The sequence below is a fragment of the Pseudophryne corroboree genome, chromosome 5, assembly GCF_028390025.1.
Source record: "Pseudophryne corroboree isolate aPseCor3 chromosome 5, aPseCor3.hap2, whole genome shotgun sequence".
In the NCBI taxonomy this organism is placed as follows: domain Eukaryota; kingdom Metazoa; phylum Chordata; class Amphibia; order Anura; family Myobatrachidae; genus Pseudophryne; species Pseudophryne corroboree.
In genome coordinates, this window is record NC_086448.1 from 483,279,462 (window position 1) to 483,306,427 (window position 26,966).

Sequence of the window (26,966 nt, forward strand, 5' to 3'; positions counted from 1 at the left end):
TCAGCCTGCACGAGACCCCTTCCCTCACTCACTATCGCTCTCCTGGCGGCAACTGCGCAGCCGCAACAAATTGAAAAGCCCTATCTCTATAATGGGGCATATTTCTCTTAATTAAAAAAACCCTATAACTTTCTGAAAAACCACAACCCCAAAAGGCACTACCCTGGGGCATACTCTATCTAGTAAAACAAACCCCAAGTCTTAATTCATCCTCTATCCGGAGTTATGCCTTCCCAAAAAATATCTCATTCACTCTATAGGAAAACGGTGTCAAAAAGCCACAAAGGAAGTCACAGAAAAAAACTGACAGTTGGAACTTTAGGTTACTCCCAATTCCTCATTTTTTATTATTTTGCCCTGAAATTTGGCATGCAGCACCGGGTGACGATTCTACGCACCCATGCCAAATTTCAGCTCAGTAAGTCCAATCAGTTTTGAGGTGTAGCCCCTCAAACACCATGCCCCCATCTCAGAAGTTCCCTATGGGAGAATTCCGTTTGTTCGATTCAGCCTTAATATAAGGGCACGACCGTGCCCTTATAATATACATGCACATGGATATATATGTACTATAATTAAAATAAAGTAAACTTTTATTGCACTTACAAGTGCCACCAGGAAGACAGCAGGCTGCTGAGGACGCTAGACAGCCATTAATAATACTCATGCATCTAAAAAAAAAAAAATTTTAGTGGAGGGGGGTTTCTGGGTGCTCAGAACCCCCCCCACTGATTGTGGGCCTCTCCTTTCTGGAAGCTAATAGCACATGCGCAGGTTTCCAAGAACATCTCCAGTGTGCATGCGCAAATCATTCGGACACCATTTTCTACACCTTATTATACACTCACTTTCCCCAGATCTCTGAAACATCAGATCAATGAAAGTCATTCTGTGTATAAATAATATGATTTAGAAGTGAGTGTAGACCCCTATGCTATTGTTTGGGTTTTCACAAAACCACCCTCAAATGTTTTGAACTTGCTGGATAAACAGTGACAATAGAGCAGCAGCACAAACACAAAGCACCTCTCCTCCTGCAAGTCCATCGCTGCCTCAGACTATGTGTTACTGCACTCTGTTCTTCTAGTTCTCTCAACAATTTTTCTGTCTCCTCTCATGGCTCCATTTTTCAAGTAGGTGTCCACCAATGGTCTGTTCTTCTCTCCTATTATCCCTCTATACATCATTTAAATTAGATAATCTGCTCTTTTGGCCTCCAAAATCATCTCTATATATCTCTATGCTCTCTATATACAGTATTATCTCTATATATCTCTACACATACAGTAGGTCTACTTCTCCTCCCCTTACCTACCCTGTCTTTCCTCACTTGTATCACTGTCTCTCTGCTATTTCTGTCTGGATCACCCTGTGCTTTCTAAGAGTGATCTGATAATAATCCCACTCTCCCAAATAATCTCACCTCCGACAATTTATTTATCTGTTGAAAGCAAAACCATGTCCACTAGCCTGCAAGTGTGGATGTATCCTTAACTCTACCCTCTCCTTCCATCCATATATTCAGCACCTTTCAAATCAGTGGCGGATACAGTGGGGGGCGATCAGGGCAATTGCCTCCGCAACACACAGTCCCAAGCCCCACCCACTCACTGATCCTGTGCAGCATCGGGATCTGGCAATCAAACAATGACAGCCCACATTTTGTTGTGTTAGGTGCCAATTCCCGGAGCTCTGGGCAGCACTGGACCTCTCCCTGCCCCCAGTCACTCCCTACTCAGCCTGCATCCTGCGCTCAGCCCATGCTCCTGGAATGGCACGGGAAGCTGATGTTTGACCTGCCAGCAGCAGATATATGCCTATGGCTTGTTCTCTGTGTCAGGGGAAGCTGAGGCTGTAGGTAGAGCTGAGCAACCGTCGTCCCTGGCTGATGGGTTGTTACTCTCCTATTCCCTCCGCACTGCTATATAACCTGCCATCCATCCATCCTGAGTTGCAACAGACGGGTGCTGCTAGACACATGTAAGCAGAGCCGGATTAAGGCTATGGGGGGCCCGGGGCACTTCAGACTGTGGGGCCCTTGCTAAAGAGGTAGATGAAATATATATATATATATATATATATATATAAAAAATACAATATAGCCAGCCTTACTTGCTCCAGGAAGCCTCTGCTGGCTCCACATGCTGCCAGAGATCCGTCTTCCTTCCTCCTCCCTGCAGCCTGCGCGCCCAGCCAATGACTGAGCCGCAGGCTGCAGCTTTAACCGGTGGCCCCTCTCCTGTCGGACCCAGAAACAGAGAGGAAACTGGGACCGGGGAAATGCAGATAAGGGGAGGAGCTAAGAGGAGAAGGGAGAGCGTCTCCTCCTCCCCTCCAGCGGGGCCGTACTGCTGCGCTGCGCTGCTGACATGTCATGGATAGCAGCGCAGCATTACCAAGTGTGGGGTACTGGTGGTGGGCGGCACAGCGCTGGCGGCGGCATGTAAATGAGTCCGTGTGACTCATTGATATGCCACTGGCTGGGGGCCCCTTTTAGAAAGGGGGGCCCGGGGTACGTATCCCCGGGACCCCCCCCCCCTTAATCCGGCTCTGCATGTAAGACCAGTTATTGGAGGCAACGAGCTGTTGCTGTTGCAGGCTGTATAACACCTTCAGCTGCCGGATTGCTGTCATGGCCACTACTAATCAATTTCTCTGCACAGATAAGAAAGAGGATAAATCGCTTGGAGTGAAGACCATGGCAGAACCCAATCTCTGTGTCCAGAGCACCTTCTAAAGTTGTTGAAATACTATTGCTAGTTACGAGTAAAGGGGTAACACATATGTGCACTAGTAAGTGAAGGGGTAACACATTGGTGCACTAGTGAGTAAAGGGGGTAACACATAGATGCACTAATGAGTGAGGGGGTAACACACTGATGTAATAGTGAGTGAGGGGGTAACACATTGGGGCACTAGTGAGTGAGGTGGTAACACAAGTGCACTAGTGAGTGAGAGGGTAACACAAAGGTGGACTAGTGAGTGAGAGGGTAACACAAAGGTGGACTAGTGAGTGAGGGGGTAACATATTGGTGCACTAGTGAGTGAGGGAGTAACACATAGGTATATAGGTGCACTAGTGAGTGAGGGGTTAACACAGGTGCACTAGTGAGTGAGAGGGTAACACAAAGGTGCACTAGTGAGTGAGGGGTGAGTACAGTCCAGTGCAGTAGTGAGTACAGTTCTGCGCACCCCCTCGTGTCTGAGAGTGTCTGCCTCTTCAGGTTACTATTATCCCCCTGAACACAGAAGTGTCTGCACCGCTCTCTGTGTGTCAGTCTCTGTAGCTCACTATTATCCCTCTTCATGTCACTGTTATTCCTGTACACACCACAGTATCTGCGCCATTTAAACTTGGACATAGATACTGTTGTGTGCACAGGGATAATAGTGACATCTAGAGGGATATTAGTGAGCTATAAAGGCAGCAACACAGAGAGAATGGTGCAGATACTGCTGTGCATGCAGGAAAAATAGTGACATGTAGATGTAAAACAGTGAGTTATAGAGGCAGCCACACACAAAGGTGGCCTACAAACAATGTAGAAAGGACATTTATTCTGTTTGTTTTATTTTTATCAATATTGTAGAACTGTAGGGAGGGGAAGAACTGTAGGGAAGGGCAGAACTGTAAATGAGAGGGGTAAGAGTAGAATGGGGAGGAGTCAATATTAATTCTTAAACCACCCCCCTAAAAGTATAGCCAGACACTATCAAGGCGCAAGATCTTGCTTCCTACTTCAAGGACAAGATTGAGAAAATCCAAGCTGAAATGTAATGCTCTTCCTCAACCAGTGACCTACTCAATTCCTTACCTGAACCCTCTGGCACTTTCACTTCATTTAATCCCTCAAATGAAGATGAAGTATCAACACTCTTCTCATCCTGCTACTCTACTACCTCTACTCTTGATCCTATACCCTTACAAATAAGTAAAGCTCTGTCTCCTGTCCTCATCCCAACCTTAACTAACATTTGTAATCTCTCTCTCTCTCTCTACTAGTACGTTTCCTCCACTTTTCAAGCATGCAATGATTACACCCATTCTGAAAAAACAAAATTCTGACCCTAACTCTCTCTCAAACTACCGTCCCATCTCTCAGCTCCCATGTCTCTCCAAGCTACTTGAGAAACTTGCCTACACTCGCCTCACACACTTTCTTAACTCATATAATTTACAGGACCCATATCAATCAGGCTTTCACTCCCAACACTCCACAGAGACAGCACTGACTAAAGTAGTGAATGATCTGGTCACTGCGAAGTCTAGAGGCATTACTCACTACTTATTCTTCTAGATCTCTCTGCTACTTTTGACACTGTTGGGATCTATACATCCAGATGGCCTCAATGAGGCAGTGGAATTGAATATGATTATCTAACACAGTAATTGACATTATTTTGGAATTAGCAACTCTCCAATAACAATCTATTATAGACATACACAAACTCTCTCTCTGTCTCTAGTAATCTCCAATCACTAAGTACCAAGCTTTTGATATTCTCACTTAATTAGTTTTGCTGCTTTTCTTTTTTCATCTCTGAACTTCTCCTTAGTCCTTTCCTTTTTGTTTTCAAGTTTGTTAGCAACAGAAAGAATTTATTGATATTGTTAGGTTGATTCAGATCTTTATAATAAGGTATTTTTACCAAGAATAACTAAGCATATTTATAAGTGATATATGATAAAGATCTGCTTTCTTTATATGTGTTTTAATAGCTCAATATGATGTGATCAGGCTCTCAGAAATGGTGCCATCGTGCTGTATATAAACTTTTCAGTGTGTAATGCAAAGTACATGGCTCTACAGGGTTGCCATGGTTACCGGCCGGGAGTGACGCGTAGACTTCCGTATACGCGAACACGTTGCCCGGCCGGGCAGGACGCGGCTGGTCTGGGCCGCGTTGTCATGGCGAAAGACAGAGGGAGGTGTGCGCCTTCCATCCGACGCGCTGGGGCGGCGGGTCACAGGGGAGCACGTCCATTCCGAGCCGCGTCACTATGGCGACGGCTCGAGAACGGTCATTGGTTACTTAGGGCAATATGTCACTTCCGGCACACGTTGCTATGACAACGGTCCTGGAGTGAACGCCAGGTCCCTGCAGCATTATAATCATGAGGGGGGTAGAAATGGGGGAAGATACAGCAAGCTATTAGCAGCTGCCACACCCAAACCCAGATTAAAGTACCTTGTATAATCACATAGTTTGGAAACATAATAAAAGCTGTCCTAACTGATCATGTGATATCAATCACATGACAAACATCGATCACATGACCTTCAATCTAACCTATGAAACAACTTTGGGAATGGTCTCCATGACTACATTGTAGTAAACAAATCCCCTGATTGGACCAATATATTCCATATTAAGAAATTAATAAATAAAAAGCACTTACTAGGATTTGAAACAAAAGTTTGATATTACCAATGGTTTCAATATATAAGTAGGTCTGTTTCCTATATATATATTGTAGTAGTTTTAATCACTAGAAAGAGATATGTGTGTGATAAACAGGAAATGTGCATCCAGGTGCTAATTAAGCCACCATCTTGTCTAGGGTATATAAAGCCCAAAGCCAGACATTACAGTACACCTTTGAAAAAGCTGCAAGGTCTATGCAGCGAAACGCCTCAGAAATTCACACTTTGGAGCAGGAGAATCTTTAATTGGATCCGGACCAGCCCTCATCATCTTCCAGCTATCCAGAGGAGTCCTAGAGAGGCACCATCCAATCACCGCACTGCATGAGGTACTCATCATTTATGGGACATTCTATACAATCCTCTAGCGGCATATGGAATTTTTATTGGACTCTCTAAATACCATCTAAAAGGGACTCTCCATAGTGGATTATAACTGGACATTTACATTGCTCAAGGGCAATACCCGGAACGGATCCTACAGAATTTACATAATATATGTCCTGAACCAACATTCTTGGTAAACTCCATCCTTTTATGTATGCACATGGCATAATATTACCGCACAGAATATTGTTATTTTTAATGAATTATTGTCTTTTAATAAATTGTCTTAAAATGTTACACATTTAGTGAATTATATTGTTCTTTCCTCCCAGAGAGCAGCCTTCGTCTCTCTTTTTTTAGTGCAATATTTTGGGAGTTACTTCCCTCTAAACATTGGCTGCTGCTTAGCTGAGCACCTCGACTCATAGCGCCCGAATATCCTTGGGTATTATTTATTACCTTCTTTTGTCTTCTCATACAAACACTGCAATCCCTAGGTCTTCAGGACACAGCCCACTCTTGGTTCCTATCCTACCTATCTAATCGCTCTTTCAGTGTCCGTTTCTCTGAATCAACCTCCTCTTCGCTACCTCTTTCAGTTGCAGTACCGCAGGGCTCATTCTTAGGTACTCTGCTTTTCTCAATCTATACCTCATCTCGTGGGAAACTAATCAGCTCTTTTGGATTTCAGTATCATCTGTACGCAGATGATACTCAAATCTACCTATCCTCCCCTGATTTGTCTCTGTCTGTATTGGGCCGGGTCACTGAATGCCTCTTTGCCATTTCATCTTGGATGTCATCTCTGCACCTCAAACTTAATATTTCCAAAACAGAGTTAATTATATTTCCACCGACCAATAGCAGTTACCTACCTGATATTTCTATCACTGTTGAGAACTCTACAATCAGCCCCACACAACAAGCTTGCTGCCTAGGTGTCATACTTGACTCAGAATTGTCCTTTGCTCCCCACATTCAATCTGTCTCAAAATCATGTTACATGCATCTAACAAACATATCCAAAATACGATCATATCTTACACAAGACACTGCTAAAACCCTAATCCAAGCTCTCATTATCTCCCGCATTGATTATTGCAATAGTCTTCTTACTGGTCTTACTAAGAAGAGACTCTCACCATTACAATCCATTCTGAATGCAGCTGCGAGGCTAATATTCCTCGTTAGACGTTCATCTGCAGACCCACTATGTCAGTTCCTCCATTGGCTACCTGTATTCTACAGTAGTCAATATAAAATACTGTTGCTTACACACAAGGCTATTAACCATACTACACCAACATACATCTCTTCACTTATATCAAAATATCTCCCAACCCGGCCCCTTATCTCTTCACAAGATCTACGTCTCTCATCCACAATCATTACTTGATCCCATGCACGATTACAAGACTTTCTTCATGCTGCACCCACTCTGCTGAATGCCCTACCACGTACAATAAGACTCTCCTCTAGTCTTCAAACCTTCAAGCGTTCCCTGAAAACTCACCTATTCAGACAAGCTTATCAAATTTCAGAACCACTCACATTACCTGCATAGCTCTCCTATCCAATTATATCCTCACAGTACAGTCCATACATCCCCCACATATTTTCTTTCTTCACTCTCCTTTCCCCTGAACAATCTTTACAATCTGGTGAACAACTATGCAATAGATAGCACCTGTTCTTGTGTATCAATGCCTATTTCCCCATAGATTGTAAGCTTGTGAGCAGGGCCCTCCTCCCTCTATGACTGTTTGTTTTTACCCAGTTTTGTCTTCTAATTGTGTCCATTTGTAAAGCTCAGTGGAATTTGCTGCGCTATATAAGAAACTGTTATTAAATAAAATAAATAATCTGCCACTCTTTCAAAGTCCTGCTTTTTCAATCTCAAAAACATCTCCAGGCTAAGAACCTGTATCACCATGGAGGAAACAAAGAAACTCATTCACTCACTGGTCATCTCCAAACTGCACTACTGTAACCAGAGGCACTTTACAAAAGGAGGGGGAATGTGGGCAGGCTCTGATCTGGTCCCCTACTCTCTGGCAGTTCAGTAGCCTCTGGCACTCTGACAGAGTCTACTGTGCATGCGGAGGTCTCCATGGTGCCCATGCTACATTCCCGGGAACATCTTTATTGCGCATGCGTAAATCACCAGAAAATGGCCATAGTGGTAATTTTATCAGTAATTTTCGGAGCCAGCGCAAGTCCATCGGAGTGGAAAGTATCATTAAATGGGTGCAGGGTGTACAGTGTGTGGGCCCCCCTGGAGCCAGGTGCCCATGTGCCTTGCACCCATTATAGATATGCCAGTGACTGTAACCTCCTCTTGTCTTGTTTCCTGGTCTCCCATTTCTCTCCACTACATTTTATCCGAAATGCTGCTGTCTGGCTCATCTTCCTCTCCACATGCACCACATCTACCTACACGCTCATACAAGCCCTACACTCAGGGCCAGCTCCAGGCCTACTAGCAACCTGAGCAAAAAATTTTTTATTGCTCCCTACCCCCACTCCTGCAAAAGTGGTCGTGGCCTCACAACTTTATATTTTCAAACAATAAATATATTTTCACATCCTCTCTACACACACAATTAGCAGCCTTACACATAATGCCCACAATAGTGTTTCTTACATATAATGTCTCCAGTATAGTGCCAGATACACATAATAACCTCAGTAGAGTGTCAGATACAAATAATGACACCAGTAGTGCAGTCCCAGATACACATACGCACCCAATAGTCCCAGATACATTTAAGCCCCAGTAGTGCAGTGCCAGATACACATATGCCCCAAGTAGACCCAGATACACATATGCCCCTATAGTGCCAAATACAGATATGTCCCCAGTAGTGCAGTGGCAGATACACATATGCCCCCAGTAGTGCAGTGCCAGATACACATATGCCTCCAATAGTGCCAGATACACATATGCCCCAAGTAGTGCATTTCCAGATACACATATGCCCCCAATAGTGCCAGATACACATACGGTCACTGCAGTTTAGTGCCAGATACACATATGGCCCCAGTAGTGCAATATCAGATACACATCATTTGCCCCACAGTGCAATGCCAGATACACATAATTTTCCCACACAGTGCAATGCCAGATACACATAATATGGCCCCACAGTGCAATGCCAGATATACATTATTTGCCCACCACAGTTCCAGATACACATTATATGCCCCCACAGTGCCAGATACACATTATATGCACCCACAGTGCCAGATACGCATTATATGCCCCCATGTTCCAGATACACATTATATGCCTCCACTGCCAGATAAACATATGCCCCCAGTGACAGGTACACATATACTCCTATGTCCCTGTGCCAGATACATATATGCCCCTGTGCCAGATACATATATGCCCCCTTTGCCATATACACATATGCCCCCCAGTGCCAGACTCACATATGCCCCAAGTGCCAGATACACATATACCCCTAGTTCCATATACACATATGCCCCCAGTGCCAGATACACATTATATGCCTTTACTGCCAGATACAAACATGCCCCCACTGCCAGATACAAATATGCCCCCACTGCCAGATACAAAGATGCCCCCTGTGCCAGATACAAATATTCCCACACTGCCATATACACATTATATGCCCCCAGTGCCATATACACATTTTACTTAACTGATAGGGCACCTGATGGCCACCCTTAGGAGGCAGGGGCCCAGTGCGACCGCTCCTAAGTAAAGTGCCTCAAACCGGCCCCACCTTCAATGGCTCCCCTTCCACTTCCAAACCCAATTCAAACTTCTCACTCACAAAGTCCTCACCCAACCATCTCCTATTTACATCTCTGACCTCCCTTCACACTCTTCCTTCACACTCATGCCCTCTCATTCAGAAATGAATGCAGTCTCTCCTCCCAGCTGATTGCTTCCTCCCAGCTCTGCCTCACAGATTTTGCCCATGCTGCTCCCTAACTTGGAAATCTCTCCATCTCCCTATCAGACTCTCCACCTCTCTACAAAATCTCAAACAGGCTCTCAAGACCCAATGATTTTCATCAAAGTCGTCCAGCTCTCATCCTAACCTACTTTTCAAATATCCTTGCTCGCTGTTTCTCCCCTCTGTGTCTCTCTGTCTGCTCCGCCCTTCTAGATTGTAAATTCTTGTGAGCTGGATATTGTTCCCTCATGTGATTTTCCTTCCCTTGCTTACACTATCCTCTCATCCCTACTGCCTTCAATGGCACCTAACCCATGAGTTCTTATACCGTGCCAGAACGATGCAATTGCATGGTGATTGACAGGTGACGGGTATCTGGGGGTGGCAAAGCAGCATTGGGGAGAGGAGAGAAGGAAACACAGTCGTGTCACGGCCATTTTCGGGGCCGGGTGATGATGTTGCCTGCGTTTCCTGGAAGTGGAAAAATGGTGCAGAACCCCTGCATACAAAGCCAGGCTGTGTAGGCAAGGGTCAATTTCTATTTGATGTGATCATTGCGCCACACATGCTGGGTAGTATGCAAGTAGTATGGTCAGAGATTTTGCTGCGATAGTAAAATCTGCAACCAACTCTGAATAACATTTATGCCTACATTATGCCCCTAACCATAAACCTAACCCTGATTATATGCAACTGGAAGTGTGGCCTGCCCTCCCTTAGATAAATGGTGTTAAGAGAATGGAGGACATTTCATATGTCTATAGTGACATAAAATTCTCAGTAGTATACTGAATGAAGCAGCAAGGTAGAGGTGTTTCTATGGTAACTGTTTGACCTATGGGGTTGCAGAGGAATCAGGTGATGGGAGGGGCTTAGCCCTTATGAGGGGAGTATTGATTAAGTTCTCCCTCTTTACCTCAGGAAAAATTGAACAGTGAAGTGCTCTGTGTTTGTGTTGTACTAAACTGTTTATAATTGAGAATTTGTTGTATTTTCATCTCCCTTTCCTTTCACTCTTTATTACGCTCTATTTTTTCTCCCCCTTTTTTCTTTAATCTTTACTTTTTTCTAAATATTCTTTCCTTTAACATGCCGAGGCCCAGTCGTGTTGCGGTTCCCCCTATCCGTTTTATTGAAAATGGTGGAAGGGGTACCACGGAGTCTGTGTTAGGTGAAGGACAGAATATTACAGTACAGGGAAGACTGCAGGGTGTAGTAAATGTTGGTGGTAATACTGCCACCAGGGGTCGGTTTCGACCTCCTGAGAGAGCTGTGCCAGGCGGAGCTGCGTCACACAAAGGCCGGGTGACCAGCTTGTCTGTATCACGCACTGGTGGCATACATAGTGATGTGAGTGCTGTTGCTTTGGAAGCGCAAACCGAAGATACAATGTCTAAGAGCGTTGGTGCCCTGGTGGAATCACGGAGTACGGTGATGCAGAGAGCGGTAGCATTGAGAGGGGTTACCTTGGGATTGCATGTTCCGGAGGTGCACCGCGGTCGTCCCGTGGGCAATCTTTCCAGATGTGAGCAATCTTGAAGGGGCACAATTGGTGGTGCAAGGATTGGGAGCACCTAATAGAGGTGGTAACAGGGAGAGGTCAGTTTACGAGGTGCCTCTGGAATTACAGAGGGAGTTGGTCAGCGCGCGGTTACTCCAGGCATTGAAAATGCTTGCGTGCAGCAGAGAATTGAGCCTGTTAACTTGAGTGTGAGGGGCTGAAGTGTGACGTCTGAGGTAACGCATAGCAGGCTCACGGTTACTAGGCAGTCATATGCAGATGCAGTGCGTTTAGGGCACAAAGGTGCTGGCTGGAATTCATCTGAGGTGGCGTCCATATGCACTTCAGTGATATCAGCACTTGTCCCTGTTCTTACTATGGGTCATGCTGAGGGGAGAGTTGTGAGGGGGCAGAAGCCCTTCATGATTAATGAGTGTAGGGTAAATGAACCAGCGGCTGCGGGTTCATGCGCTAGGGCATGCAGGGAAAGTGGGGGTAATGAGATACTTGATGAGTGTCTAGTGGAAGTTTCCCCTTGCATTTCTCCTGCAGAATCTTTGATTGTCCCCAAGCTATAGGAGGATTCAGGTTTTGACCTGGGGTAACAAAATTAGACTTGAGGTTTCAGCCACTCACCATATTTGGGGCTCTTGAGGAATTTTTTATCCTGTCAGCTATCTTAAGCCATGGGGTTCACACCCACTTGACAGGTGTGTTTTTCTCCTCTTGTCAATTCTGATTCTTTAAGCGTTCTTCAGGGGATCAAGGTGTCACAGTGTATCTTTATACTCAGATAGGTGATGGATCTCTAAGATTATACCTGATCGCCTCTGGTTCACAAGTTCCAGCTTCTCCCTTCCGTACGACTTGTGCTGTGAATTACCTATTCCTCAGTCCACAGGATTGTCTACGCCGTGAATCTAACTAAATAACCTTTTTCGAATACAATTCACAAAGTTGGTACTGTAACTACAACAAACTGCAATAAAAAGAGTTTTATTTCACTGGAACAATTTGAACTCATCCTCTTTCTTTTACCCCAGTTAGTAGGACAACCTAAACCAAACGGTTAGTATGACAATATATTTCATATTACTTTAAATACTTTGTCTAACAAATAGTAATAATTAGAACAATACCTATATAACTGGTTAATGGTACCTTAAGGGAAGGGGTTCCCCTATTATTCTGGTATTATAGTCTGAGTACTCTCACTACCTCGTTGGTGCACAAGAATGGAAATGTTGTGGTACCAGTGAGATGAGTCACTCCCAATTATGACGTCAAGTTATAGCCTCCTGTCTATCACTTGAATATTAACCTTTGTGGGCCATTTACAGTGGCGCTTGAAACCAACCCCGAATCCCTATCTTTCCCAAAATAACTTGTAAAGAGTATCCTTGTCCTGCAATGCCAATGGTGTAGCCAATTTATAATCCTGTGCTATTTCTATTATCTGTCTAATAGCGTAACAGTGAGAGCATGTACTTAGTATCCGCCTAGCTGACAACGAAGCAATTAGTGGAGCCTTTATGGACAGCGATGTATTTAGCGGGATGAAAGCATGCTGGAAAGCATTCAGTAATCTTTCAGCTGCCAAAGCTATTTCAATGAGCTTTTATAAAGAGTCTAGTTAGTATAGCCTGCACTGTTTAGGGTTAATCGTTCTGGCACTGGGCTTCATAAGCATAAGTTCAATAAATACTCATTGAAGTTGATTGTCAGGTCCTGACTGTCAGTAACAATATATTGGAGTGAATATGTAACACTGTATCTGGTGCTTACTCACTGTGCTGGGTTATATCTCTGACAGGGACGCTGCTGCGGGAGCTAAATAAGAGGTGTTTTATAAGTCATTCCGGTCCCACCTCTCGTAGACACCCCTGGCTGTTATAGCATCCCTGAGGTGGGCTTGGTTTAAATTGTGAGCCGGCCCATAGAGGCTGTTGGGTCCGCCTTTGGTTCGACCAGCAGAACGTTATACTACTGAGTCCCCACCAATGTTGCCGCCCACGGCCGCTTTGTGCCTCCCTCTGGACCGCCTCTTGCCATCACTCACCGCTCCCGGCCGCACAGATGCCGCCGCCCACAGCCGCCTTGTGCCTCCCTCCGGACCGCCTCTTGCTGACACTCACCACTCCCGGCCACACAGATGCCGCCGCCCACAGCCGCACTGAGCTGCGCTTCAGACTGCCTCTTCCGCTCCGTCCGGAGGGCCGTGCCGATGTCGGATACCGCTTCCGTGCACCGCGTCTCTCCTTACTCAAGTACACTTCACACCGAATCCCAGCGGGTCGCCACCAGTCTCTCTCTCTCCAGGGCAGCTTCCTTTCACAGGTGAGATGCAGTCTCTAGTCAGGGCTCTAGTGGTGCACATCTCCTTTCTCCTTGGCACGATCACCGGCAAAATCTCAACGGTTCTGTTTCATCCCCTCTTTATACACTCCTCCTGGTTGCCCGGATCAGTCCCGCCAGAGGGACCCCCCATGAGCATAACTGTCTCTCAGTCCCTGCATCAGCACCCCTTTCTTGGTGGGACATTGTGCTAGTCCCCTAGTCCAGTGTATGAGCTGACCATTCCATCTCCCCTCTGTGAGGGGAATATCAATTAACCAAACTTCTCTCTATGAGAGCAATTATAGAAACCCTCTAATATCCCTCAGTGAGGGCACTTGTATATATATGAACTTTTATTATTTATACTAACACAACCTATTTTTAATTGTAACATACATACATGGACTTTAGCAGGGTGTTACAAAGGTTTCCGGGTCTGAGGCGACTAGGGGGTGTGGTCCAATGCGTTTCACTCGGCACAATGATGCCGTGCTTCGTCAGGGACTAAAGGACGCCGGCAAGTACTTCATGAGGATCAGACTATACAGGCGCCTGTAAAAACACTGTGGCTTCCAGGGCAGAGATGCTGCCAGCCCATAAGCCTACTAGGAGCAAGGAGACTTGCATTGCTGACACGTAAGCGCACCATTTCAACACATCCACCTGTTTAAGGTTTTATGAGGAGATCTGATTAATGAACGGACTTTTGCATAAACTAAGACTCTGGACAATTTGCTTTACTAACGGTATTCCCATTCACACATTTTTACAATTCTATAAAGAGGACTGACCCCCCTCGATTTTGCTCTTATAATTATTCATTTTTTATAATATTTATAATATTTTTCGTTTCTGATTTACATACCAATACCATTTGCTCCTCTCTAGAAAACTGCTCTTGCAATTGTTTTTATTTTCTAATATATATTTATTTTTATTTTCATTTTTATCTTATTTTATTTCCTACTCTTACTGACATTATTATATATACAATCTAACATTGTTCTTAAAATATACAATTAGCTGCTCAGCACAATTGTTACTTCTATATAATAATACTTTACAAAACAAACGCATATACATTTATTCATTTACTAATAACACTATCCAGTAGCGCCAAGGGTATTTGTTCTGGATAAACCTAACCCTATCACTAAATTGAGCACTAAAATATACTGCCAACTCTGTGACTGTTGAATTGTACAATGATGACATAATGGGGGTCATTCCGAGTTGTTCGCTCGCTATCAGTTTTTAGCAGCCGTGCAAACGCTATGCCGCCTCCCACTGGGAGTGTATTTTAGCTTAGCAGAAGTGCGAACGAAAGGATCGCAGAGCGGCTACAAAATAATTTTGTGCAGTTTCAGAGTAGCTTCAGACCTACTCAGCGCTTGCGATCACTTCAGACTATTCAGTTCCTGTTTTGACATCATGAACACGCCCTGCATTCGCCCAGCCACGCCTGCATTTTTCCGAACACTCCCTGAAAACGGTCAGTTGACACCCAGAAATGCCCTCTTCCTGTCAATCACTCTGCGGCCAGCAGTGCGACTGAAAAGCTTTGCTAGACCTTGTGTGAAACTACATCGTTCGTTGTAATAGTACGACACGAGTGCGCATTGCGCCGCATGCGCAGAAGTGCAGATTTTTTGCCTGATCACTACGCAGCGAACGAAATCAGCTAGCGATCAACTCGGAATGACTCCCATTAACTACTCCATGTCAACTGTATGACTATGTTGACATGTTTAAACATTCTGTCAACATTCAAAACATGTCAACATTCTGGTCTTGACATTCTGATGTATACCATATTTACAATGATCAGCATGTGATAATCCTTGACCTGTGTGTATGATAGATAAGCACAAAAAATATACTTCATGGTGATTTTTATTTTCACTTAAAATAGTTTGCAACAACTACCACTGCTATGGTGTTAGAAATGTCGCAATAAAATGATAGCCATCCAATAGCCTAAGTTTTGCTTCCCAAAAAATATTTACTGATAAAGTTTCTTGCTCCAAGAAAAGGTAGCTCGCTTTAAAAAAGGAATAAAAAAAAACATTGCATTCCTACTGAATGGTGTGGATTTTGGCTAAACATTGTCATGCTAACAGAATCACTGTTCTGCCAGCTGGTACCACACAAACTATTCTCACTCGGCAAGAAACCGCCAGGGTAAAAAATCTGAATATTTTGTATGTTGGCATGAACAAAGCTGACTAAAATGCTCTCTATAATAGCTGTGTGTAGACTGTTTGTTTGTGTATGGCAGGTGCAGGAGAAAGAACATAAACTTAATGAAAAGACATGTTTATTTAACTGTTTTCCTGCTAGTAATCAATGCTACATTTGACTTTTTAAAGCTACAGTATCAGAAACGGAAACTTTTTTTTCATGTAGTCAAATACCATTAATTGCAATAGAAAAACTATCTTAAGAATGTGAAGTTTTTCCAGATAGAGTATATGCACATCTAGGTGTATGTGAGAAATGCAAGTCACAGGACAATAACAAACAGTGAAGGATTTCCACATTCTACAGAGATTTCTATACACAGAAGCTGTTAATTGTATGCCTCATAATAGTGCCCTAGTTCATTTTTTTAACTACTGTACAGCTGTGCCCTAATTCACATTGTGTCACATTGTAGGACTGCCAGTCCATAAGTCACACATATGTTTTATTATTATGCAAACTAGAACCAATAACCTAGAAATAATGACACGTACAACTGTATAGATTGGAAAAATTGGAGGTCACAGACCAATTTATTAAATTGGAATTAGAATTGTTAATCACCGGTGGCGAAAAAAGCAGTGGCAACTCGGCCATGGCTTAAAACTTTAGAATCTTTAAATAAATGGGGCGGAGTTTCCGCCCCTTGCGCAGTCCGTCCTGGGTAGAACCATCTCCCCTTAATTAGCACAGTGCTGGTCCCTCCTTAAGATGGTGACCTGGTCCTCCCCTGAGGTAGTGACCGACTCGCCTTTCTCAAAGGGGAAATGCTAGCCAAGCTCTGCTGCGCTAAATTGAGCCGCCGAATAGCACTGCTTTCCGCCCGCTGCGCCTCTCACTTGCTGGAATAATTATAGCTTATTATTCCAACGATAAAAAAAAAAAAAAAACTTTCAAAGTACATTGACAGAAAAACACAATTCACAAATTTAAATTGCTGGGTGGGTGGGTGGGATCACAAAATGGCAAGAGGAATATGAATCCTCTGCCAGCACTTAAATAAACTAATCTACCCCGCCTACCTAACTACTCCCCATTGGATAATACTTGATTGACATCTATTAATAACCTATTAGAAAATATCAACACAAAACCAGATCTAACTAGCTTAGCTACCTAAACAACCAGGGAACCCGCCTACTTAACTACTCCCTATTGGATAATGTTTAATTGACATACATCAGCACCTATTAAAAATTATCAACACAAAAACCAGCTCTAACTAGCTTAGCTACATAACAAACAGGGTGCTTATATTCACTCTATCCTATACAGTCTCTCGTTCTTTTTAAGTCACCCATATGTTTTATTATTATGCAAACTAGAACCAATAACCTAGAAATAATGACACGTACAACTGTATAGATTGGAAAAATTGGAGGTCACAGCCAAATTTATTAAATTGGAATTAGAATTGTTAATCACCGGTGGCGAAAAAAGCAGTGGCAACTCGGCCATGGCTTAAAACTTTAGAATCTTTAAATAAATGGGGCGGAGTTTCCGCCCCTTGTGCAGTCCGTCCTGGGTAGAACCATCTCCCCTTAATTAGCACAGTGCTGGTCCCTCCTTAAGATGGTGACCTGGTCCTCCCCTGAGGTAGTGACCGACTCGCCTTTCTCAAAGGGGAAATGCTAGCCAAGCTCTGCTGCGCTAAATTGAGCCGCCGAATAGCACTGCTTTCCGCCACATTCGAAGACTCCAGACTTCGAAACCGCCACCAAACCAGCCTCCCTTCACAATTCGTTTAAACCTTTCAACAATGCTGTGACAAACAACTCCAAACCATCTTCAGATAAATGCACTCCATCTAATCTGTACAATTCTACCTTCTCGTAACGCAAATCTGGATGCTTAACCACTTTCCCTTTTAAACTAATAACAAATCTGGAGGTTGCGGCATTGAGCTTCCTTCTTACTTTATCTAACGCCACTCCCCCTTGGGTGCCCCTCCAAAATCTACGCGGTACCACTTCTGACCATACCACCTTAACCGCCGGCCAATGCTCAGCAATTATTTGAAAATCTTTCTTTATGCTGTTAATTAACTCTATACCCTTACAAGTACCTAAATCATTGCCTCCTAAGTGTATCAACAAGCAATCATGGGCACCCCACTTCTTTTCGCCATCCCAAAGCACACTCAATAAATTGCTCCATCTCATTCCCCTTATACCTATCCACCTCACTTTAAAAGGGAACGACTTAGATGCCTTGTGCCTACTGGCCCAATAGACATATGAATGCCCCACAATCCACACCCGGCTTGACAATGTCAAAAAACCTGCAGAAAAAACAGCAAAACAAATAATATTTTATTTAACTTATGATTCAACAAACCTTTAAAAAAACAGGGAGGGATAAAACGTAGTTATTTTGGCGACCCAGATGGAGGTGAACGACACCAAACCTCAAAAATTCTTGTGAGGGAAAAGGTGAAAAGAACTCCAATCCCCCTTTAACGGCGGGTAGCTTATGGCCCTGGGTTTCCGAAATAACAAACTCGCAGGATGCCTCTACTAATGCAACTTATCCCCTCTAACATAACGCTTGTAAGCATCTGACTTCCACCGTCCCAACCTCTTAATCTCTTCCTTGAAAGAGCCTGCCACTGCTGCGCAAGTCGCTGCTCCTATCCTGAAAGAATGCGTCCCGTAATGCTCTAATGGAAGGCCCAATGCAATTAAACATTTGTTAAAAATACTTGTGAATTGAAATTTAGTTAAAGGACTCCGATCCCTATGTACCAACCACTGATCCCCCCCTTTCGGACGAATTCGCCCGAAGGCTTCAGCTAATCTTACTGGGCAGATGCTCGGCTCCAAATGCGTAGGCACAGAAATCCATTTACCCCTTCCTAACTGATCCGTTTTGGACCGGTGTATCTTAATAAGCAGCTTATCACTCCTAACTACTACATTACTCAACAATATACCCGTATCAACTGAACCCTTGTTTTTTGCAACTAGTTCACCTACTCTTAATGCACCAAAAAAGGCCACTGCAAATGCCAAACTAAAAAGGTTAACTTCGAACTCTCCTATCGCAATACCCGAAACGGCCCTAATTAGATCTCTCAAAAGCTCGATGTCAATTGGCCTACGCTCATCTCCTATATTTGCCTGCTCTTTAGACCACCCCTTCATTGCCTTTGATAACATAAAAAATTTAGTTGGGTCGATAAACCCTTCTAAACGTGAAAAATACGAGATTCCTGCTAAAGCACCCGACATAGCCGCTCTAGAACGACCCTTTTCATGCCCTAACCATACAAACGCTAACATAACATCCTGTACACTCTTACCACCACCTTCCGAATTCATGTACGCCTGCCACTCACTCCATGCTGCAGAATACGATCTCAACGTCCCAGGTGCCAATGCCTTCAATGCTAACGCTTTCATACCGGATTGATGATCTGCCATACAAATTCAGGACATGACAAACTCTCTAATCTAGCCGCTGGAGCTAATGCTCTAAATCTATCCCATTGAAAACGAGACAAAGCATCCGCTATCTCGTTCCTCACCCCAGGCACATGCCTAGCACTTAACTCTATATTCTTCTGCATACATCTAAGAGTTAAATGCCTTAACAACTTCAACGCATGATAACATGAAGACTTTTGGTTGTTTATCGCTTGAACTACCCCTAGATTGTCGCACCAAAACAAAACCCTTTGATTACCTAGCTTATAGCCCCAGATCTCCACCGCGACAATGATTGGAAAAAGCTCAAGTAGAAGCATGCTATTAGTAAGCCCTTTCCTACGCCATTCCTCAGGCCAAGCTTCCGCACACCATTCACCTTCAAAATATGCACCGAAGCCTAGGGACCCTGATGCATCCGTGAAAAATTGCAAATCTCTGTTGCTTACTTCTTCCTGCAGCCAAATACAAACTCCATTAAAATCTCTTAAAAATTCTAACCAAACCTTACAATCTTCCTTCAATTCCGATGAAATGCGTATAAAATGGTGCGATTTCTTAACCCCTGCAGTGGCTCTTTCCAGCCTACGACTAAAAATCCTTCCCATCGGAATGACCCTACAAGAAAAATTTAATAACCCCAGAAGTGATTGTACCTGTTTCAGAGTCATCTTTTTTGCAGAAATAAAATTCTCCAATAAACTCCTTAAACCATTCACTTTTTCTGCTGGCAACCTACAAAGGCCTGCTTCAGTATCAATCTCTATACCTAGATAAGATAAACAGGTCACAGGCCCCTCTGTTTTTTCCTTAGCTACCGGTACACCCATTACTGAAAAAAGAGCTTGAACCGAAAACAGCAATTCATTACATGCCGAGCTACTCGCAGGGCCTGCCAACAAAAAATCATCCAAATAATGAGTGATTCCTGTCTGACCTGTGCCGGCCTTCACACACCACTGTAAAAATGAACTAAAACATTCAAAGTAAGAACACGAAATTGAACAGCCCATTGGCAAACACCTGTCCACATAAAATTGGCCCTCAAGCTTGAAACCCATGTATTTAAATGAATCAGGATGTAGCGGCAACAATCTAAAAGCCGATTCTATATCCACTTTTGCTAACATAGCTCCTACACCAAAACCTTGAACCATATCAACGGCTTCTTCAAAAGACTGATACTTAACGCTACACAAAGAAGGGTCCAGAGCCTCGTTTATTCAGCCCCCCTCCGGATAGGAAAGGTGCTGAATTATCCGAAATTTACCCGGCTCCTTCTTTGGAACTACCCCCAATGGTGAAACACAAAATTCCGCTAAAGGCGGACTTTTAAAAGGTCCACACATGCGGCCCAAACCAACTTCCGCAGCAATTTTGGCTCTTACTATTTCTGGATAATCTCTAGCTGATTTAAGATTCCTCCTGGCTAAAACTAACACTGGCCTAACTATTGGCATTTTAAAACCGAACTTAAAACCTTGCAATAAAAATGCCGCCTCCTCCCTGAGAGGATAGCGGTCCAACCAACGCTCTAAAACTACCACATCTACTGGGGACTCCGCTTTACCTATTAGCGGCCCTCTGCTCCCCTCTCCCCCCTGATTGAGTTGCGGACCTGCTGCAATCCTTTGCTGCGTGACCTCCCCCACACAGCATGCAGATATGTCTATATCTACATGCTGTTCCCCTACTGCATTGCGCGTTATTGAACGCGTAACATTTTCCTCTTCCTCCTGTGTTAAAGCCTGGTCTAAACTGAAAGGGCTGTTTACGACCCATCGACTCCGTAAAAGACCTATTACTATGAGTTACCTCCAACCAAACTTCTACATCTTTGAAACCTAAACTTAGCAATTTCTGACCGTCTTGCTTCTTCCTAAATAATTCGTCGTACTGACGCCAAACATTATGCCTAGCCGTCAGAAACATATTATGAATAAGATGTAGATATTTAATCACGTTAAGAAACTCCGATGGACGAGATTCTATATAACAAGCCGCAAAAATGTACATCCCCGTAAGCCAATTGGGATAACTCCTCCTTGCCTCTTCCGCCACCGGCCCCCCAGCCTTTGCTGTATCTAGATTCTTTTTAGCTTCGTGTGTAATCGCAAACATATCTACGAAGCGCCCTTTCTTTATACGTTCCCTCACCTTAGACCTTACTCCCCTCAATATTGCCGTATTTGCACAATGCACACTATCGCCTGAGGCATCTGGAGCTGAACTGCCCCCTAAACTGCGCCCTCCCTTTGAAACCTTACGCTTTCCCCTAAGATGCTGAACGAATGTCCGCATAAATTTACGCGGATTCTCCAGCGAGCTAGACGTATCTGATGATTCGTCAGAATGCGAAGATTTTGCGCTAAGCTGGATTTCTGTAATTATCTTACCCGTTCCTGATGTAGAAGGACCTTCGCCTGCATCTCCTGTTAGCTCTTGTCCCACGTTGTGCGACGCGCCCGCCGCAGCTTGACTTGCTGATTGCTGATCTTGCGAAATCCCAACGACTGCTGGCGAATCTAACGGAACTGTGTTAGCTGCTGACACCTGCGGACTCATTATAACAGTGTTACTTCCCGCTTGCCCCACCCCGTCTAATCCATCGGCTGCTACCGACGGTACCCGCGCTTCAGTTTGCACGTTTGGCCGACTTTCAGACTGCTTTGGTGATGGGGGTCTAGCTGGTGGAGGAACTTGGGGCCGAGGCGGCAGCCCTACCTGATGAACGCTCATAAATTGATTAGGCGCGGGATGCAACCAATGCCCATATTGAGGGCCTGCCTGCGAGGGGCTTGAAAACTGCATAAAATGCGGAAAAGCCAACGGCTGATATATATGACTTAACTGCTGGTTATATTGAGGGTTAATTAAATGCTGCTGCCTTGTTAAAGGCAGCTGAGCAGCATTTTGCTGGGCCCCCTGACTGAAGTACGGGGACCATGACCCATGCTGGGGTTGAAAATTGCCACTTGTTTGAAAATTTACTTGATGTGAAAAAGGAGGAGGGGGGGGGGGGGATTGCAAACAATTCCCTTGTCCTATCTAAACCTACTACTGCAGGTCCTGGGGAACTCCCTATACCCCCTGCTGCCCCCCCACATTCATTATATTACTACCCTCACCCCTTATGGGAAAGGCTAACATGCTGCCTCTCCCTTGGGGCTCTAATGGCTGTCTGCCTGTCCCTACAAATGCGTTCCCCTCCCCAGCTCCTAAAGCTGTGGGAGAGGGGATAACGGCCGCCGGGGCTGCTACCATGGAAACGGGGGCGGGGCTTACAGCAGCGGGTGCCGATGCACCGGACCCGCTGCTTAACACTGAGGATGGCCGGCGGGGTGTGCTCGCAGGGCTGGCTGTCGCTCCCGACAGCCAGGCCCGCAGCACTGAAGGAGACGGAGCGGGAGGCGGGTGACTCGTCACCGCTACCTCCGTCCTGCCCGCGCGTGCGCTGGGAGCCGCGCGAGTGCCGGGAGCCGCGTGACTGGCTCCCCTCACTGAAAAACGTCGCGCTCCTCTCACCGCTGGAGAGGCAGCGGCGGCCACCGCTGGAGAGGCAGCGGCGGCAGAAAGAGGTCTGGATACCTCAACCAAGCGGCGGGGAGGGGGCGCACTGCGGCGGGGGCGAGGCATATTAATGTCTTTATGAACCCAGCAACAGCAGAAAAAACCTAGTAAAGCCAATCTTCCAAATTCACCTCACAAATTTTCCTTTCGCTAAATATACTATCAAATATATATATATGAAACACAGAATTACCTATGAATAAACTAACACAATTGTAAATACAGTTGTGAAGGAAATAAAACTTTCCTATAACCCCTTAAACCGTTTAATGAAAACACCTGTGGAGTGATACTGAATACCTTACCAGCCCCAGGGATCACAAAATGGCAAGAGGAATATGAATCCTCTGCCAGCACTTAAATAAACTAATCTACCCCGCCTACCTAACTACTCCCCATTGGATAATACTTGATTGACATCTATTAATAACCTATTAGAAAATATCAACACAAAACCAGATCTAACTAGCTTAGCTACATAAACAACCAGGGAACCCGCCTACTTAACTACTCCCTATTGGATAATGTTTAATTGACATACATCAGCACCTATTAAAAATTATCAACACAAAAACCAGCTCTAACTAGCTTAGCTACATAACAAACAGGGTGCTTATATTCACTCTATCCTATACAGTCTCTCGTTCTTTTCATTATACAACACAGTGCTCCAAGTTTATATTATTACACAAAGTGTCCCCCGTTCATATTATGCCACACTAGGGGCCTTATTCAGCTCACAACTGAATCACAATGCACTTCCCGGCCTTTTGTGTCAGTGCACACACGCAGGTCCCGTGTGTGGGCTGGGAAATTATTAGAATGCGAACTCCTCTGCCTTATTGACAGGCAGAGACGTTTGCGGGGTGGCTGTACTCCGCTGCATGGGTGGGGAGTCGCAGTGCCATTTCTTGTGGCAGGCGAGCCATGCAATCGCAAAAGTCACTTGCTTCCCCCTCCTCCCTCTTCCAGAGTAACCCACTTGGAGGGTGGAGTTTCGCAGAATGACACAATTGCGTCATGCTATCACAACTCAACAATGCCATTCCGTGAAATTCCACCCCCCAAGCGGAGTACTGAGGAGGAGGGGGAGCCGCTACCAAGCTACAAGGAGGGAGAGGTGGCAGGCGCAAGGAGGGACTGGAGAGGCGGACCAAAGAGTGGGAAGCGCCTCTGAAAAATGTAAGTATTAGTATCTCTCTCTTTCTCTGGGACTCTGCCTGCCATAATGTGTAAAATGGGGACACTTGCCTGCCATAATGTGTAAAATGGGGACACTTGCCTGCCATAATGTGTAAAATAAGAACACTTGCCTGCCGTTATGTGTAAAATGGGGACACTTGCCTACCATAATGTGTAAAATGGGGACACCTGCCTGCCATAATGTGTAAAATGGGGACACTTGCCTGCCATAATGTGTAAAATAAGGACACTTGCCTGCCGTAATGTGTAAAATGGGGACACTTGCCTGCCATAATGTGTAAAATGGGGACACTTGCAGCTGTAATATGTAAAATGGGGAAACTTGACTGCCATAATGTGTAAAATGGGGACACTTGTCTGCCATAATGTGTAAAATGGGGACACTTGCCCGCCATAATGTGTAAAATGGGGACTCTCGTCTGCCATAATGTGTAAAATGGGGACTCTTGCCTGCCGTAATGTGTAAAAAGGGGACACTTGCCTGCCGTAATGTGTAAAGTTGGGACTCTTGCCTGCCGTAATGTGTAAAATGGGGACACTTGCCTTTTTTGCATTGCTGTATTTATTATACTACAGATGTGTCTACATAAACATATCCTCAAATCACACCAAATAGCCCCATTTGGTGCACCACAGACTTTGTGACTTTGATCTGCAATGAGACTTTTTCTTAAAATATACATCCTAATCTACTTTTTACCATTTCAAATACTTATCCTTAATATTAAGTAGACTATTAGCAAATTTCTGGAAAAAGTACTATACCTAGTACACTATTTTCTACTTAGGACCCTATTCAGTATCAGTAGCAGATTCTATTAAAAAGCAGAATATGCTACTGAGTAAAATGGCATGTTGGGGGCTGAACAGCAAAGGTCAGGACCGCCCAGCATGCAAAGTCCCGCCAAGCAATGTGATTTTAATTCAATTTCGATTGCATAACGAGATATTAGGGTGAACCCCTGCATGCGCAGCATGGCTGTGTGTGCAGGCACACCGCCGCCATCTTTTTCTTCAGAACACTTTGATGTGCGAATGCAGTGCATGCGAATAATCCCATTTGTGAGTTTTCGGAATTTACCAATCCAAGCTGAATGAGGGCCTTAGGGCCTTATTCAGGTTTGTTAGCAAACCGAAAAGCAAGCAATTGGGCAAAACCATGTTGCACTGCGGTTGGGGCAGATGTAACACGTGCAGACAGATCTAGATTTGGGTGGAGTGTGTTAAAACTGAAATCTAAACTGCAGTGTAGAAATTAAGCAGCCTGTATTTACCATGCACACAAACAATATAGCCCACCCAAATGTAAATCTCTGCAATCAAAAAAATGGTGGCGGTACTCCTGCCGTCGCAGCCAGGCTGTACTGGCATGAGGCATCTACAGTTTCTCTGACCACGCTGTAATTGTAGCGCGATCGCAATTACAGCATGAGCACAGTGGGTGGGCAAAGGGTAGCATGCTGGGTATCCTTGCCCTGTGATGGACAGCCCCGAGCCTACTAGTGTAAGGATTTTTGGTTCTGCTAAAAAGCAGAATCTGCATCCTTACTGAATAAGGTCTTTTGTGAGAGTCTACCCAGTTTGTTTTGCCTTGGAAATGATTGCCCCTTTTAAAATACAGGCAGATTTGCACATAGTCCTGCACCTGGAGAAGCTTGCAGGCTATTACCTTTAGCCCAAAATTTGGGAAAAGGTACTCAAGCATGGGAATCAACCATGGTGGATCGTCCATAAGGCACAAAAAGTATAGGTGTATGAGGACACATCTGTATGTAAAGCACCACGGATCCCTTGTTGAACCATAAATAAAGTGTAGAAATAATAATAATAATAATAATAATAATAATAATTATTCAAATATTAGGTACCAATTCAAATATTTCCCAGCAAGTATGTGATTGGAGAGAGTACTAATTTCCATCTTCTTCTGTATGTTTCTTACTCATATTTCTAGGGAGTCCATGTGCACGAGCTCTTGACTCCATGAGATGAGTTATCCCTGCAGGGCAGACCCATATCCCAATCATAAATTTTCTTTGAAGTGCCCAAAAACAAGAACATTAAAATCATGTTATATAGTTTGCTTATTTTAATAAAATTCAGTAAATGACAATGCAAATTACTTTGAGAAAAGTGCAGTAAATTAAATAGAGAAAACATTGCTATGAGCAACATTAAGGTTCTATCAAAATAAAATATATGTACGCTACAATGATATATTGTATTTAGAAAGAAAATGCACACAAATAACAAGTTGGTAAATATATAATGCATATAAATATAGTTCAGTAAACTGATCAACATACAAGCACAAAAAAAAATCACAAAATATATCTTGTACTGTACAATGCTCTATAGTTTTACTGATGAAATATACACAGTAGATTAACTATACTTTTATATTTTAGTCTTTTACTTGCTGGTTTAAATTTTCCATCTATTGTTCTAAAATACGTTTACATTACTACATGAAGTAAAGCATATTATTTCCTCTTGAATAAAAGTCAACCTGAAATGTAACCATGAATTTCTGACTAGTTGTACGTATTTAAATAAAAAAAATTTATTAGAAGAAACAAATAGAATTTCTTAAGGGTTATTTAATTCTTAAATGCTTTTACTGTTTGTAACTAGTTATCATGAACAGTGTTGACAAGAACACGATGTAGTTATTTTATGAAGAACAAATGCCCTTATTTAGCTTTTGGCTCTGGAAAGAAATATGCCTTCAGCCAAGATACATAGGTCCTGATTCAAATTTGCACACAATGCATATGTTCACATGGCTGCAGTGGCGGATCCAGGGGGGGGGGCACTCGGGCCCGTGCCCCCCCTGTCGTTTGTGCCTCCGTCCCCAGTCCCTCCGTCCCCCGTCCGTCCGTCCCCCCCGGCGCCGCACAGGGAGATGACGGGCGCCCGCTGAGATTGTGTTACCAGCGGGCGCCCTTCTCCCTGCACAGCGGCAGCCAGAGGCAGGAGCTCAGTACTGAGCTCCCGCCTCCGGCGC